This window comes from Kogia breviceps, chromosome 6, assembly GCF_026419965.1.
Source record: "Kogia breviceps isolate mKogBre1 chromosome 6, mKogBre1 haplotype 1, whole genome shotgun sequence".
NCBI lineage: Eukaryota > Metazoa > Chordata > Mammalia > Artiodactyla > Physeteridae > Kogia > Kogia breviceps.
The window spans coordinates 142415941-142432642 of NC_081315.1; the positions used below are offsets into that span (position 1 = coordinate 142415941).

The 16702-nt window shown below is 44.6% G+C and overlaps 1 protein-coding gene across 17 annotated transcripts in view; it reads right to left on the bottom strand.

Moving 5' to 3' along the window:
- The window catches only part of ELF2 (E74 like ETS transcription factor 2), a 98700-nt gene extending 87469 nt beyond the window's left edge, over positions 1 to 11231 (bottom strand). For 8 of the 17 annotated variants that reach the window (XM_067036683.1, XM_067036684.1, XM_067036681.1 and 5 more), the window contains exon 1: positions 10969 to 11142. The gene's annotated coding sequence lies outside the window, so the exon portion shown is untranslated. Of the gene's footprint in view, positions 1 to 10968 lie in introns of all 17 variants that reach the window. The other 9 variants (XM_059066217.2, XM_067036686.1, XM_059066214.2 and 6 more) reach the window with 2 other exon arrangements.
- Positions 11232 to 16702: the final 5471 nt, after the last annotated feature.

Consider the following 16702-nt stretch of genomic DNA (forward strand, 5'->3'; position numbering starts at 1 on the left):
CTATCCCACCCCTCTAGGTGGTCACAAAGCACCGAGCTGATCTCCCAGTGCTATGCACCGGCTTCCCACTAGCTATCTATGTTACATTTGGCAGTGTGTATATGTCCACGCTACTCTCTCACTTCGTCCCAGCTAACCCTTCCCCCTCCCCGTGTCCTCAAGTCCATTCTCTACGTCTGCATCTTTATTCCTGTCCTGCCCCTAGGTTTTTCAGAACCATTTTTTTTTTTAGATTCCATATATATGTGTTAGCATATGGTATTTGTTTTTCTCTTTCTGACTTACTTCAGAGCTTATTTTTTATTTGTTTTTTAGAAAGCAATGTTGGCCTGCAATTCTGTATTAGCAAGAAACAAAGATTCTCAAGTATAGACTTTATATGCTAATTAAGAGTTACCCATATTTACCTGGAACCAAAATATAAACTTTCTCATAATGTTAAATAAAAAGGCCCCTGCAGAAGCAACTAGGGGAAAATGTGCACACAGCCTCTCACTCTGAGGCCTAAACTATAACTATTTACAAGATTATCTCCCTGTACCTAATTAAGCCAAGGTTTATACCTTCCCCACAGGCCCTGGATCATGGGTGCTTACAGGGCCTGTAGAATGTATAATGAATACGTCAATGAACAAACGCATGCTTTTTCTTATTTGAAGGACTAAATATCATCTTCTCCATTGTACCTGTGACTCTAATCACTGGGCAAGAATCTCTGCCGTTGCTATAATTGTACTACAAATTCGAAGTTTTACAGATATTGGGTTTTTGTTTTATTTTTAGATAGTTAAATTTCAAGGAAGAAACATCAGGAAAAAGTTACTTTCCCTTCTATTCTTTATAAAGCTAAAATCATTCATAGAAAATCCTAGAAATATTTATTCACACACAGAAGCTGTTAAACAATAAAATTATAGGACCTCCCTGGTGGCACAGTGCTTAAGAATCCGTCTGCCAATGCAGGGGACACGGGTTCGATCCCTGATCCGAGAAGATCCCACATGTCACAGAGCAACTAAGCCCGTGCGCCACAACTACTGAGCCTGTGCTCTAGAGCCTGCACGCTGCAACTACTGAGCCTGCGTGCTGCAACTACTAAAGCCTGAGCACCTAGAGCCCATGCTCCACAACATGAGAAGCCACCACAATGAGAAGCCTTCACACTGCAACAAGGAGTAGCTCCCGTTCGCCGCAACTAGAGAAAGCCCACATGCAGCAACGAAGACCCAACGCAGCCAAAAGTAAAAATTTAAAAAAGAATAAAATTATATACTGGGCTGTAAATTAACTCTTTAGTCAAGAATGAAGGTCACTGAAATATTTTTCCACTGTTTTCCCACCACACTTAGAAAAAAATCGAAACTCTTTAACATGGTCTTTATAAAGATCAACCCAGGGGTAGCCCACCCCACCTCTCTGATCTCATTCATCCCTCATTTCTCTTTCACTGGCTTGCTGAGCTCCAGCCACACTGGCCCTATCCCTACAACATGCCAAGCTTACTCTGCACCTCCTGTTCTCTAGGCTACAAGGGTCTTCCAGATCATCCACAGACTGAATCCTCCTCACACATCATGCAGATCTCACTTCAAATACCACCTCTGCAGAGAGACATTTCCTTCATGGCTCCCCTCCCCCAAATTATATCCCATTTCCAGGTAGCTGCCCCATCATTCTCTATTTGAGATTGCATTACCCTATTTTATTTGTTCACTATATTTATCATTCTCTAAAATTATCTTGTTTATATGTTTAATGCATGTCTCCTCTAACAGAATATAAGGTTCCATGAGAACGAGTACTGCATTTATCTTATTTACTACAATCTCTCAAGGACCTAAAATGAATAATACTATACTACTACTAAGTGTACAGGCTCATATGAAGATTTTGATATCTTATAACCATTCTAACTCCTTATATTGCTCTCTTAGGCTTCTTCTGTTTTTTTCCTACCCATTAGCACCTACCATGAGAGAATTAAGCAGCAAGAAATATGGACAAACAAGTAGACTTTATACTATATGATCAGTTCAGGGAATGAACTAAGGTTTCAGAATTAATGGCATGTCTTTCAAATTATACACTGATCCTACTTTTCAATAAACACTAATAATTATAAGTAAATTGTTAATTATGTTTGAAAAGAAACTATCAGATGAAATTTAGCATTTATGAGTAATATACTTTCATGCATATCATGAAATACTCATGAAAATATTGAATATAATTTAGAAATAAAGCAAACTTGGGGGCTTCCCTGGTGGCGCAGTGGTTGAGAGTCCGCCTGCCGATGCAGGGGACGCGGGTTCGTGCCCCAGTCTGGGAAGATCCCACATGCTGCGGAGCGGCTGGGCCCGTGAGCCATGGCCACTGAGCCCGCACGTCCCGAGCCTGTGCTCTGCAATGGGAGAGGCCACAACAGTGAGAGGCCCGCGTACAGCAAAAAAAAAAAAAAAAAAAAGAAAAGAAATAAAGCAAACTCCACTTTAGGATTTAACACATAGTTTAGACATCATCTTCTATCTAAAATTTAATTTTATCTCCAAATACAGAAACCACATTTAAAGAATTAAAGGAAAGTATGACAACTGTAACTCATATAACTCATATCAATAAAGATACAGATATTATTTTTTAAAAATAAAATGGAAATCCTGGAGTAGAAAAGTATAACAATTCTAGAGTTGAAAAGTATTAAGAACCAAAATTTTAAATTCACTAGCAGAGTTCAAAAAGCAGATTGGGGATGACAGAAGAAAGAGCCAATGCACTTGAAGATATATCAACAGAAATTACCAATTCTGAAGAACAGAAAAGAATTAAAAAAAAAAAAATCTTTTAATGAACAGAGCCTCAGAGACTTAGGAATACCATCAAGCATGCCAACATACATGTAATGAGAGTCCCAGAAGAAAAGGAAAGAGAGAAAATGATAGAAAAAATACATGAAGAAACTATAGTTAAAACTTACCATGTGTTTAAAATATGGTAATCTCTACTTTTAAGTTTACTGAATCCAAAGTAGGATTAACACATAGAGATCCGCACCTAGACATACCACAGTAAAATTGTTGACTAAAGACAGGAAATTCTGAACACACAAAAAGAAAAATAACTCATCAGAAACAATGAAGGACAGAAAGCAGGAGACTACATATTCAAAATGCTAAAAGGAAACAAATGTAACAAAGAATGCTATATCCAGCAAAACTATTCTTCAAAAATAAAGGCAAAATAAAAACAATTCCAAGAAACAAAGACTGAGATAATTTATTAATAACAGACCTTCCTTACAAGAAATTCAAAAGGAAGTCCACCAGACTGAAAGGAATAACCAGCCCATAACTGAAATACATAAAAAGAAATAAAGATCACATAAACGGTAAATACATGGTAAATATTTTTAAAAAAACCAAAACTTTAAAAATACTTGTTCTTTCCTTAACTATCTTTAAAGACACACAGTAGCATTAAAATATTATAAAACTGTATTGTTGGGCTTCTAGAACATAAACATTTAATATGCGTGACAATACTAACAGACAGGAGGGGGGAGAAAATGGAGCAAATTTTCTATATTTTACTACAATTAAATTAGTCAATTCTGAAGTAAACTGTGATAAATTAAGACATACACTGTAATCCCTAAAGCAACCTAAGAAAATAACTAAAAAATCCAGTTAAGAAACTAACAAAGGAATTAAAATGATACCCTGGAAAATATCTAGTAACTCCAGAACAGGGAGTAGAAGACAATCAAAAAAATAAAAAAGAAATGAGACGTATGGAAAGTAACTAGCAAAACTGCATAAATCTGAATATCAACTATTACATTAAATGTGAACAGATTAAACCTTCCAATCAAAAGGCAGAAGTGGTCAAACTATTTTTTTTTTAAATAGGCATTTTAACTGTATACTGTAAGACACATTTCAGATTCAAAAACAAGTAAGTGGAAAGTAAAAAGACAGAAAAAGATACAGAATGCAAACAGTAAGCCCAAGAGAGCTGGAGTAGCTACACTAACACCAGACAAAATACTACTATAAGATGTATGTATGTGTATTATTATATATGCATATCATACCTAACACCAGTGCCCCAAAAATATGAAGCAAAAACTGACAGAACTGGCCTTCCTTGGTGCTGCAGTGGTTGAGAATCCACCTGCCAATGCAGGGGACACGGGTTCGAGCCCTGGTCTGGGAAGATCCCACATGCTGCGGAGCAACTAAGCCCCGTGCACTACAACTACTGAGCCTGCGCTCTAGAGCCCGTGAGCCACAACTACTGGGCCCACGTGCTGCAACTACTGAAGCCGGCACGCCTACAGCCCATGCTCCGCAATAAGAGAAGCCACCACAATGAGAAGCCCGCGCACCAAAAGGAAGAGTAGCCCCCACTCACCGCAACTAGAGAAACCCCGCACACAGCAACGAAGACCCAATGCAGCCAAAAATAAATAACTTTATAAAAAAAAATTTTGACAGAACTGAAAGGAAAAATAGACACTTCAATAATAATAGCGATTTTAGGATCTCACTCTCAATAATTAATAGAATAGCTAGACAGAAAATAAGCACAAAGAACAAACCTGACCTAACACCTATAAAACATTCCACCCAACAAAACCTTTCTAGCACACACAGAACATTCTTTTTTTTTTCCTTTTCATTTTATTTATTTATTTATTTTTTTGGCTGCATCGGGTCTTAGTTGCAGCATGAGGGATCTTTCGTTGCCATGCACAGGCTTCTCTAGCTGTGGTGCACAGGCTTCTGTCTAGTTGCGGCATGTGCGTTTTTTTCTCTAGTTGTGGTGCGTGGGCTCCAGGGCGCATCGGCTCCATAGTTTGCGGCACACAGGCTCTCTTGTTGAGGCGCAGGGCCTTAGTTGCCCTGCAGGCTTAGTTGCCCCACAGCACGTGGGATCTTAGTTCCATGACCAGGGACTGAACCTGTATCCCCTGCATTGGAAGGCGGATTCTTTACCACTGGACTACCAGAGAAGTCCCTAACATTCTTCATAATAGATTACATACTAGGCCGAAAGAATGTCTCAATAAATTTAAAATGAGAAAAATACAAATTATATTCTCTTACCACAGGGGAATTAAATTAGAAATTAGCAACAATGAAATTTAGGGAATCCCCAAATAACTGGAAATTAAACAATACATTTCTAAATAATCCATGGGTCAAAGAAGAAAGCACAGAGGAAATTAGGAAATATGAATGAAAATTTTAAAAAGCAGAACTTATAAAAACATGTGGCAGCTAACTATGTTTGGAAGGAAATGTAGGCCTATATCAGAAAAGAAGAAAGATCTCAAATCAATAACCTGAGCTTCTACCTTAAGAAACCAGAAAGAGAAATTAAACAAAGTCTCAAGCAAGCAGAAGAGAAGAAATTATAAAGATTAAAATGGAAATCAGTGAAGTAGAAAACAGAAAAAAAACCTGGGAAAAAAACAATTAAACCAAAACTTTTTACTTTGAAAACAGCAACAAAACTCACAAACCTTTAGCTAAAATGACCAAGTAAAAAAGAGCTCTGCGGGCTTCCCTGGTTGCGCAGTGGTTGAGAGTTGGCCTGCCGATGCAGGGGACGCGGGTTCGTGCCCCGGTCCGGGAGGATCCCACATGCCGCAGAGCAGCTGAGCCCGTGAGCCACGGCCGCTGAGCCTGCGCGTCCGGAGCTTGTGCTCCGCAATGGGAGAGGCCACAGCGGTGAGAGGCCCGCGTACCGCAAAAAAAAAAAAAGAGAGAAGACACATGCTGCCGAAATTAGGAATGAAAGAGCAAAAACACTACCTATGCTTGCAAAATTAAAAGCATATATAGGAATATTATAAAGTGTATGCCAAAAATATTAAATAGCTTAGATGAAATAGACAAATCCCTAGAAACACAATTACCAAAACTAATTAATTTAAAACTTAGCAAAAAATCTGAATAGATCTATAACAAGAAACTGAATTAGTAGTTTAAAAATTTCCCAAAAAGAAAAATCTAGGCCCAGATGCCTTACTGGCGACTTCTATCAAATATATCCAAGGAGGTAGCAATACCAATCCTTCACAAACTCTTACAGAAAATAGAAGAGGGAACACTTCTGAATTTATTCTGGGATTAATATGTATTATTATGTTACAAAATCCAAAGACATCACAAGAAAACTACAGACCAGTATCTTCCATAAATATAGACACAAAAATGTTCAATTAAACATTAGCAAACTAAATCCAGCAACATATAATGAGAATTATATACCATGACCAAGTGGGATTTATCCCAGGAATATAAGGCTGGTTTAGTTGCTAAAAATCAATTAATATTATACACTATATTAGTGGAATAAAGGACAGAAACCACATGATCATCTCAGACATTAAGGTGACAACCATTCTGGTTTGTCTGGGACTGAAAGGTTTCCCAAGATGCAGGTCTTCCAGCACTAAAACCAGGACAGTCGTGAGCAAACCGCGACAGCTGTTCTTGCTAAGAGATGCAGAAAAAGCATCTGATAGAATCCAATACCCATTCATGATAAAAACTCTGAACAAAACAGAATTAAAAAGGAAACTTCTACCACGTATAGAAATCTGCTATACAACACTCTGTTTATAGTTAGCCACACTGTACTGTATTCTTAAAAAGTTAAGAGGGTAGATCTCATGTTAAGTTTTCTTACCACAAGAACATTTTTTTAAGTTTTAAGTAAAAGATTTGTATACTTAAAATTTTAAAACATCACTTAGAAAAATTAAAGATCAATAAATTTAAAAACAATTTCATGTTCATGTATTAGAAAACTCAATATTGTAAGACGGTAATTCATCCCAAACTGACCTACAGATTCAATGCATTCCCCATCAAAATTCCAAAACTTTTTACACAGACACTGACAAGTCGATTATAAAATTTTTATATATAACCACAATAGCCACAATTTTCAAAAGTAAGAACAAAATTTAAGAGCTTACACTACCTGGTTTCCTAAATTACCATACGCACAGTAATCAAGACAGGGTGGTACTAGCCAAAGGACAGACATACAGATAATGCAACAGAACTGAAAGTCCAGAATTTAATATTTACAATTACAATCAATGGAAAAATGACAGTCTTTTCAACAAACGGTGCTAAGACAACCCATATATAACAGCTGAATTTAGACCCTTATTTCACACCATACACAAAAATTAACTCAAAATAGATCAAAAATCTACACATAATATCAAAATCTAAAAAACATCTAGAAGAAAACAAAGGAGAAAATCCTCAAGATCTTGGATGAGGGAGAGTTCTTAAAACAACAAAAGCATGATCCATAAAAGAAAAATTGGGAAATTAAGCTCCATCAAAATTAAAACTTTTGTGCTTCAAAACACTCCAGTAAAAATGAAGAAAAGAGGGCTTCCCTGGTAGCACAGTGGTTGAGAGTCCGCCTGCCAATGCAGGGGACACGGGTTCGTGCCCCAGTCCGGGAAGATCCCACATGCCACGGAGCGGCTGGGCCCGTGAGCCATGGCCACTGAGCCTGTGCGTCCGGAGCCTGTGCTCTGCGACAGGAGAGGCCACAACAGTGAGAGGCCCGCGTACCGCAAAAAAAAAAAAAAAAAAAAAGAAGAAGAAAAGAAAAAAGCCACAGACTGGGAGAAAATATTTGTAAATCATGTATCTAAGAAAGGACTTACATCCAGAATGTATAAAAAACTCTTATAACTCAATTATAATAAGACAAGCGGCAAAAGATTTGAATAGCTATTTCACCCAAAAGAATATGTGAATGAATATCATATGAAAAAATGCTTAACACCTTACATCTTTAGGAAAAATGCAAATTAAAATCACAATGACTTAAACACTTCACACCCAGTACAATGGCTAAAATAAAACAGACAGACAATAACAAGTGTTGACAAAGGTGTGAAAAAACTGTTAGGAATATAAAATGTAAGGCCACTTTCAAAAACAGTTTGTCAGCTTCTTAAAAAGTTAAACAGATGACCCAGCAATTCTATTCCTAGGCATCTACCCAAGAGAATGAAACCATATGTCCACATAAAGACTCACACTCAAACTTTCAAGCTTCATTATATGCAACAGTCAAAAACTGGAAACAATCCAAATGCCCATCAACTGGTCAACAGATAAACAAAATATGGTATAACCACACATTAAAATACTATTCAGTAATAAAAAGGAACAAAATACTGACACATGCTACAATATGGATGACTCTCCAAAACACTATGCTAAGTGAAAGAAGCCAGGTGCAAAAGACTATATATTGTACATTTCCATTTATACGAAAGATAAAGGCAAATTTAGAGAAACGAAACACAAATCAGTGGTTGCCAGGAGTGAGAGTAAGGGTTAACGGCAAACAGGCTAGAGACAATTTTCAGAAGTGATAACATGTAAAATTGGCTTGTGGTGATAATTTAAGAACTCAATATATTTATTAAAAAATCACTGAATTTTCACTCAGGATTAATTTTTGGTATTAAATGATAACTCAAAAAGCTAATTTTTTTTAAAAGTGTATATATCCAAGAGAAATGAAAACATGCCCACACAAAAACTTGTACACAAATGTGCATAGCAGCATTACTTGTAATAGCTTAAAAGCAGAAACTCAACATGTCCATCAACTAATTAATGGATACATAATATGTGGTATATCCATACAATGGAATATTACTCAGCAGTAAAAAGAAATGAAATAATGACACATTACAATGTGGATGAATTCTGAATACATTATGCTAAATCAAAGAATGCAATTATGAAAGATCACACATTGTATGATTCCATTTATAGAAAATGTCTAGAGTAGGCAAATCTATAGAGACAGAAAGTAGTTAGTGGCTGCCTAGGGCTGGGGGTTCTTGGGGGAAATTGAGAGTGACAGCTAATGGGTATGAGGTTTCTTTTTGGGGGGTGATGAAAATGTTTTAGAATTGATGATGGTGATAGTTTCACAACTCTGTGAATATATTAAAAACCACTGAACTGTACACTTTAAATTGATGAATGGAATGGTAGGTGAATTATATCTCAATAAAGCAGTTACCAAAAACAACAGCAATAAACCTCGGTGTACGATCTGTGAGCAGGTGAAGCCATCAGCGCTGGTAAGGCCCTACCACAGCTGCAGTTACCCATCTATCTACTTAGGACAGAAAAATCTCAAAGTTACAAATTCTTTCCAACCTACTGTGATTATTTCGTAAACGAGTTTATGCGTCTGAAATGAAAAGCAATGATTTATCAAAACAATTAGTTCAGTCACTAAGCTTAAAAAACAGATTGATATTAAATTTTCAAATTTCAAATGCCCAAGACACATCAGTTTTCTACTTCATGAGTTTACTAGGAGATACACCTCAATAATATTCATATGAGCTCACTGTGTAAACTGTATTACATCATATTTAAACTTTATTCCTAAACCCCTTTAAATGTAATTCAATAGTTTCCAGTCTTATATAAAGTCATTCTACCTTTGGAAGAAAGGAAGAAACTCTGAAGCTCAAATATCCAAACCTATCTTAGTAAAGCATACATTCTTCTGTGCATTCTGTCACTATTCTGTGATTATGGCACTAAACAAAGTACATCATTTACCTCTCGATACAGACCCACAGATAAAAAGAAAAAGCAAATCTGATTACCAAACACCAGATTACTGTTCTATCGTCACCGGATTAAAATTTAAACCACACGGCTGAAATAAATGTTCATGAAGACAAAAAAGGGGGTGAAATTCAGTTTTACAATAAAGTGTTCCCCTCTTACTAATGAAGTACTAAGAACGTAAAGAAAGGCTATTCTGCACCGTAGCCAGCTCCTAGAAAAAAAGAGCGCCCTGGATGCTGGCACATGAGAAACACTAGAAACTATGCAATCTGGATTACTCCTGGGGTAGTGGAATATTTTCCTTTATTGACATGGAATAAAAATGCCCAAGTAGAGCAAGAGGGGACTCGGCTGCGCTGCTCGCAAAGCTCGCAAAGCTGCTCGGGCAGTCAGTACCAGCCCTGGCCGAGCCCTTACCGTCCTCCTCCCGCGTCCTACACCCCACCCCCACCCCCACCCCCCCGCCAACATCCAGGAGCAAGGTCCCTGAGGGCCAGCTTCGCGAAGAGAGGATCCAGAAGGCGGTCACTGGACGCGCGTGTTACAGAGCCCATTTTTGTTTTGTTTAAAAAGCAGATTCCTATCAGAGCCCAGCCTCCCCACTCCCGGGGGGATAGGGGGAAGTGGCAGCAGGGGGCCGGCGTGCAGAGCGAGAATAAAAGAATGACCGAGTACAACCTGCCGTGCCAGCTAACAGCGGAGGGCAGGAAAGGTAAGAGGCGGCGATGAGGCCCGACGGGGAAAGAAACTGGTCTCCAGCCCTCCACGCCACCCCACGCGGCCGGAGCCTCCCAGGTCCCGCCCCGGGCTCGCCGCCCTGCCCCGGCGCCGGCCGCAGCCTCCCGCCCTCCCCGACCCTCCCAGGACGCGCTTCCTCCGGAGCCGGACCCCCGCCCTGGCCTCCTCGCGGGATAAGGCGGGTCAGTTCAGTCCGCTTCTCGGCAGAGGTGACTCGCGCGGCGGTGTAAACACTGCGAGACCAGCTGCGCGCGGCCCATCCCCCCCGCCGGGGTCCGTAACCTCTTCGCGCAGCCCTGCCCGGCGCCCCGCGCTCTCCGCGGGCGGGCGCGCCGCCCGCCTTCCCCTTTCTCCAAGTCCCGCTCCCCGACCGCTGCCCGGGGGCACTCAGCCTCCTTCCCCAGCTCCCGGCCGGTGTCACCGCCACAGCCTCCGGAAAACCCTCCGCAAACCCCGGAGCCAACAACACAGGCGCGGGGCGGGGGCGCGGAGGGAGGCGGTGGCACTCAGGACGGCGAGGCTTCCTCGCCGCACCCTCCGCGCTCCCTCGCAACAGCCTCGGCGGCCCGCGCGCTCTTACCTGTTCTCCGCGTCGCCCGGGAAGACCGCCGCGTCGCCTTCCCTCCCGGCAGGGCCGCGGACTAGCCTCCGCCGCCGCCGCCGTTGGCCGGGCGTCCGGAGGGAGCCGGGGCCTCCCCGGCTGCCCGAGCCGCTCCACTGGGAGAGGAGGAGACAAAACAGCGGCACGCCGCCCCGCGCAGAGCCCCCCGCCCGCGCCACCCCGCCGACCCCCCCCCCAACCGCCGAGGCGACGGCGGCGACACTGAGCCCGGCGCGGGGAGCAATGGTGGCCCCCGCCCTCGCCCCGCTCCCGGCCCCCTCCCTCCACCCCCCGCCTCGGCTCCTCCCCCTCGGCCTCCAGCCGCCGCCAACAGGACAGTCGAGTCCGCCTCCCCCACCCCGCCCGCTCCGAGCGCTCCTCCCCTCCCCACGCGGCGAGGGGGGGCGGCACCGCCAGTCACCGCCGCGCCTGTCAAACCCGGGCCGGCTATTTATACCCCGCGGGGCCCCGCCGCCCTCGGCCCCCACCAGCCCGCCCACCAGGCCTCGGTGGCTCTCTCGCATCTCGCCCGCCCTGTAGCCCCCAACTTCTCCCAAGCCCGCCTTCTCAGGTAAAGACTCTCGCCACTTGTCCCGCTCCCTGCTCGGGGCTGCCCCGTCCTGCTCCCGACTCCGGCCCCGGCCCGGGACTGGCGTGGGGGCTCCCAAGCGCGGGCAGGCGTGTAGGGGCGCGCGTGCACCTGCAGCGGCCGCCGGCCCGGAGCGCACGCACACACCCTCGCCGCTCTCTGAGGTCCCCCGCGGGCGCCGGCTGTCACCCCGTCCCCAGCTCCGGACTCCCGCCCTTCTCCTCAGGGGACTGCTCTGCACTCGGGCAGCCTGACAGTCAGTGGGGGCCGGAGGTCGTTGAAACTCCTAGCCCGGGTCCCTCCCGTCTCGACTCCCAAGCCTGGGCGAAGGAGAAGGTGGGGCCGCGGGCGGGCCGGAGCGCGCCCCCGGCCCCGCCCCGGCCCGTGACGCTCGTGGAGCCCCGCCCCGGCCGCCTCGCGTCCCTCCGCGCCGCCGGCTCCTCCTCCTCCTCCTCTTGCTCGCTGGCAAACGCCGGGCCTCGTACCCCCGCGGACCCCGCCCCATTCCCAGAAATTACCACCCGCCCAACGGCCGGGCCGCGCGGCGGTTGGTGCCCGCGTTTGCTGACGGGCGGGCGGCGGGGCTCAGCGCGCAGCTGCGGAGCGCGGCGGGCGGTCCCTCGGCTCTGCCCCGAGAGCTGCGGGCGCCCGCCCCGGGCCATTGTCGCTGCTCGCTCGGTCGGCGACGGACGGAGAAGTACCTCAAGTCCGAGGGTCGTCGGTGCGAGAACGAGGGAGTGGGTGAGCGCGGGAGGATTCTGGTGCCTGCGAATTCGAAAATGAAAACCCAGCTGTAGCCGCATGCTTCTGGTTTCCCCACTTTCACACAAAGGGGAACCTCTGAGCAGGGCACTCACGCGCCTTCAAGTGCACAAAAGCCAATGACACGGTGCCCGGCGTTGTCCTGCATTTGGAGCGCCTCGTTAAGGATCTTTCTTACGCCCAGTTCTGCACGCAAACGCCTCAATCTCTTCCCCCACCACTACACTTGGCCGCCGCCGCCGCATTGGCTTGTATTTGTTTAACAAAGAGCACTGACCGTCCCGGTGCGCGTGCGGACCGACTCTGGTCCCCTCTCGGGCTCCTGCAGCCGCCCTCGAGTGGACCTGGAGCAGTACCGATTCGCCAGGTTCGTTTCCAGGCTCCAGACTCACTCTTCTTGCGGCTCCACAGCCAGTCCTGAGCGTAGAAGAAACCCTGAGGAATACAAGTGGTATCTGTTCTTGAAAGTGACGTGGGAACCATGGAGATAACCCTAGAGTAGGGCTCAAACGTCAAAGGCCCTGAAGAGCCGAAGAATTTAATGATCTTCTCTTTCTTTTTTTAAAGCGAATAATGCCTGTTTATTTACCGGGGAGCGGAGGCGGGGGTGGGGGTGGGGGATTCTTTCTTTCCTATCCTAAAAAGCAACTCTGGGTACTTCTTAAGAGATTTTTACTTTTAAACGTAGGGGAAATCTAGATAGCAAATAGGGTTCACCAGAGAGGTCCCCTGAACTCCGATGAAGTTTTATGGATTCCTGAGTTGTAAAACATAGCGACTCTTGCCACTGTTTTGAACTAAAGAATTTATAAAGCCTTATACCATTGAAACCTTTTATGCACATCAAACAGAATACTACAAACAGCACCCTTTCTAGGGCAGTATTCCTAACCCCCTATTTCCTGTTAAAAAACAAAAAACAAACAAAAACATCTATCTCTTAAGGGAACCATTGCCCACTTTGATATTTGTAAGGACTTAATAATCAGCACTACTGCATGTCCATGACCCTAGCATGGCATGTTAAGGAGCATCAACAACGCCTGATTTCTATAGTTAGGAACAGATCTCACCTGCTGGGTCAAATCATTCCTGTTTGCAGCTAACATGAGAAGAAATGTATCTCCTCTACCGTAAGCTGCAAAGTCCCAGGAAGAAACAGTGGTAAATAACATCAGTGTTTCCGGTTTTTCACTGCTCCATGCGCGCGCTTTGAAATGTGGTTTTATAGTTCCTCTCATTAGAGACAGACTGTTTCTGCACTCCACAGACGTTGGGCTTAGATCGTTCCACTTGCTTTTGGCCAAAGGAATATGGGTGATAGTGTGACAGTTCTGAGCCTGACCTCAGGAGGTATTGCATGTTGCTGCTTGCCTCTCTCACACCTGCCTTTCACAATATGAAGAACATGACCGGGAAGTCTGCTAGTACAAGAATGAGAGACATGGGGCGGGTCTAGAACCACCCCCAGCTTGAAGCCAGTGACCTGCAAAAAAAAAAAAAAAAGGTTGTTATTTTAAGCACTGTGTTTTGCTACCCGGAATTAGTGTTGCGCTCACTGCCCGGTACAATAGGAAATGGAGCAATCTGCTTTTTTGGGGGGAGGGGGGGGCTGCGTTGGGTCTTCCTTGCTGCGTGCAGGCTTCCTCTAGTTGCGGCGAGCGGGAGCTACTCTTTGTTGCGGTGCGCGGGCTTCTCATTGCCGTGGCTTCTCTGGTTGCGGAGCACGGGCTCCAGGTACGGGCTCAGTAGTTGTGGCGCACGGGCTCTACAGCGCAGGCTAAATAGTTGTGGCTGGCGGGCTCTAGAGCGCAGGCTCAGTAGCTGTGGCGCACGGGCTTAGTCGCTCTGCGGCATGTATGTGGGATCTTTCTGGACCAGGGCTCGAACCCATGTCCCCTGCCTTAGCAGGCGGATTCTTAACCACTGCGCCACCAGGGAAGTCCCACAATCCGCTCTCTTGAGCTTGAAGGTGCCAAACTTGATGTCTCTTTGACAGTGGGTCTTGGAAAGACACATCCCTTGTGGAAGCCAGTGAAGAAAGAAACCCAGAAAGTTTGTAGCAAAGCATTCTGAAGAATTCAGTAGGAAAGGGCTGATGTGGCCAGTAGTCCTAGCATAATCACAGAATAGGAGAGCTCTATGTGGTAACTAGATTGCTTTCGCTTCTGTTTTTTATATTACACAGTTCATTTTTTAATTATACAAGTGATTCATTGCCACATTCTCATCATCAATTTTCAGATAATACAAAATAGACTTTTAAAGAAGCCAAGTCTCCTTTCCTTCTCTGCTTTTCTTTCCGTGCCTCAGCCTCCACACACACCCAGCCATCCCATACCTCCCCTGTTCCACGGGTGACCATAAATGATAGTTTAGCATTTAAGCTTCCAGACTTTTTTCTGTGCATTTATGTACATATACATGCATATATATATATATAGACCAAATATTAGTAAGATTATATATGTACTAAGTACAGTAATTTTGTACTTTTCTCTGTTTATTTCCCTTTTGTTTTCTCTAATTAAGAAAGTCTCGGGCTTCCCTGGTGGCGCAGTGGTTGAGAGTCCGCCTGCCAATGCAGGGGACACGGGTTCGTGCCCCGGTCCGGGAAGATCCCACGTGCCGCGGAGCGGCTGGGCCCGTGAGCCGTGGCCGCTGCGCCTGCGCGTCTGGAGCCTGTGCTCCGCAACGGGAGAGGCCGCGACAGTGAGAGGCCCGCATATCACAAAAAAAAAAGTCTCTTTTTAAGATCTTTCTAGGACTACTCAGCCTGTCTTCAGTGTGATAGGCTAACCAAGGGAAGAGGTTGTCCCCACTTTTATATCAGAGCGTTAAGTGGGAGAAGGACCCCCTTAGCACCTGCCTTAAGGGTGGGAGTGATACTCAGCACAAGGAATGAAGGAGGAGACTCAATTCTCTGAGTGGCAGCCAGTAAATCATCCGTCCTTCCCGAACTGGAAACGCTCTTTCTGGGCAAATCCTTGAGCGCTTTCAGTTACAGCCGATTAAATAAGGCTCTATATTCCCTTTTACAACATTTCAAAGTGAGTGACCCAGGAGAACAAAGAGACGCCATGCTGTCTTTTCTGACCAGCCTTGGGAGTCATACACCACGACTTATGCCCTGTTCTACTGGTCATACAAACCACTCGTAACTCAGCGTGGGAGAGCACTACACAAGGACATGAACGCCCGGAGATGAGGATGAGTAGGGCCGTGTTGGAAGCCGTGTGTCACAAGGCCCTGCCGCAGCTGTGAATTTTGAGTGACTGACACAGGCTTTAAACTTGTTGGATTCCCTCACTGCAGGTGGGCAAATCCCAGATTACCAACAACCATGTAGACTTTATAAGGACAGCCAGAAAAATCTCTTCTTTTGTCTCCCTTCAGAGAATAAGCGGTTCTGGGCAACTATCCAGTTCTGTTGCGGTGTTAACCTACCCTATTGGTGAGCCACTGTATCCACACCTCTCACCGCCCCTTTCTGGGCGTCTCCAAAGATAATTATTCATAACCCTCCCGTAGTCTGGGCCTGCAAAAGAACCCAGTCCGCAAACTCACGTTTTGTTTTAGGTACCATCTTGCCTTTTATGAGTCAGAACCTCTTAAACACTGTATGTTAAACAAGTTATAAGAGGCCTGCCTGAGAGAATGATGAAAACCAAAATAATTTTGGAGGAACATGTTAAGTTTCCAGAATCCAATGAAACAGTTCTTGAGGATGACATTTGTACCGTCAAATACAATCAGGTAAAACAAGCAGAAAGTATAAAGTTTTTAATATAGACGGGAAGCCAAATCATCACGAGTTGCAAGGTGTAATTTTACCATGTAATGTTTTCTAGTAAAATAACTACTTAATGTCACTGCATAATGTAAGTTCTTGATATATTTAGAAAGCAGTCGTCTCATTAGAATAGTGCTTTAGTTGGAAGCATTGTATTAATTCCATCCACAAATCACTTACTTTTAAAGAACATTTTGGGACTGCTCAAGTGGTTAGGACCCTGTACTTCAGATGCTGGGGCCACAGTTTCCATCCCTGGTCAGGGAACTAGATCCCACATGCATGCCACACCTAAGAGTTCACACGCCACAACTAAGGAGCCTGCAAGCCGTAACTAAGACCCGGCACAACCAAATAAATAAATGTTTAAAAAAAAAAATCTTATGAATTCTGTATAATTATCCCATCCTACAGTTCATGCTGAAGTTATGAGAGATTAAGCCACTTGTTCCAAGTCACACAGTAGACAGTGGAGTTGGAGATCGAATTCCCCAGAGCCTGTGCTCTTGACCACGTACATCTAAAATGCAGCCTTGTTTCAACTGTTCATGTCCAAACATCACGATGAG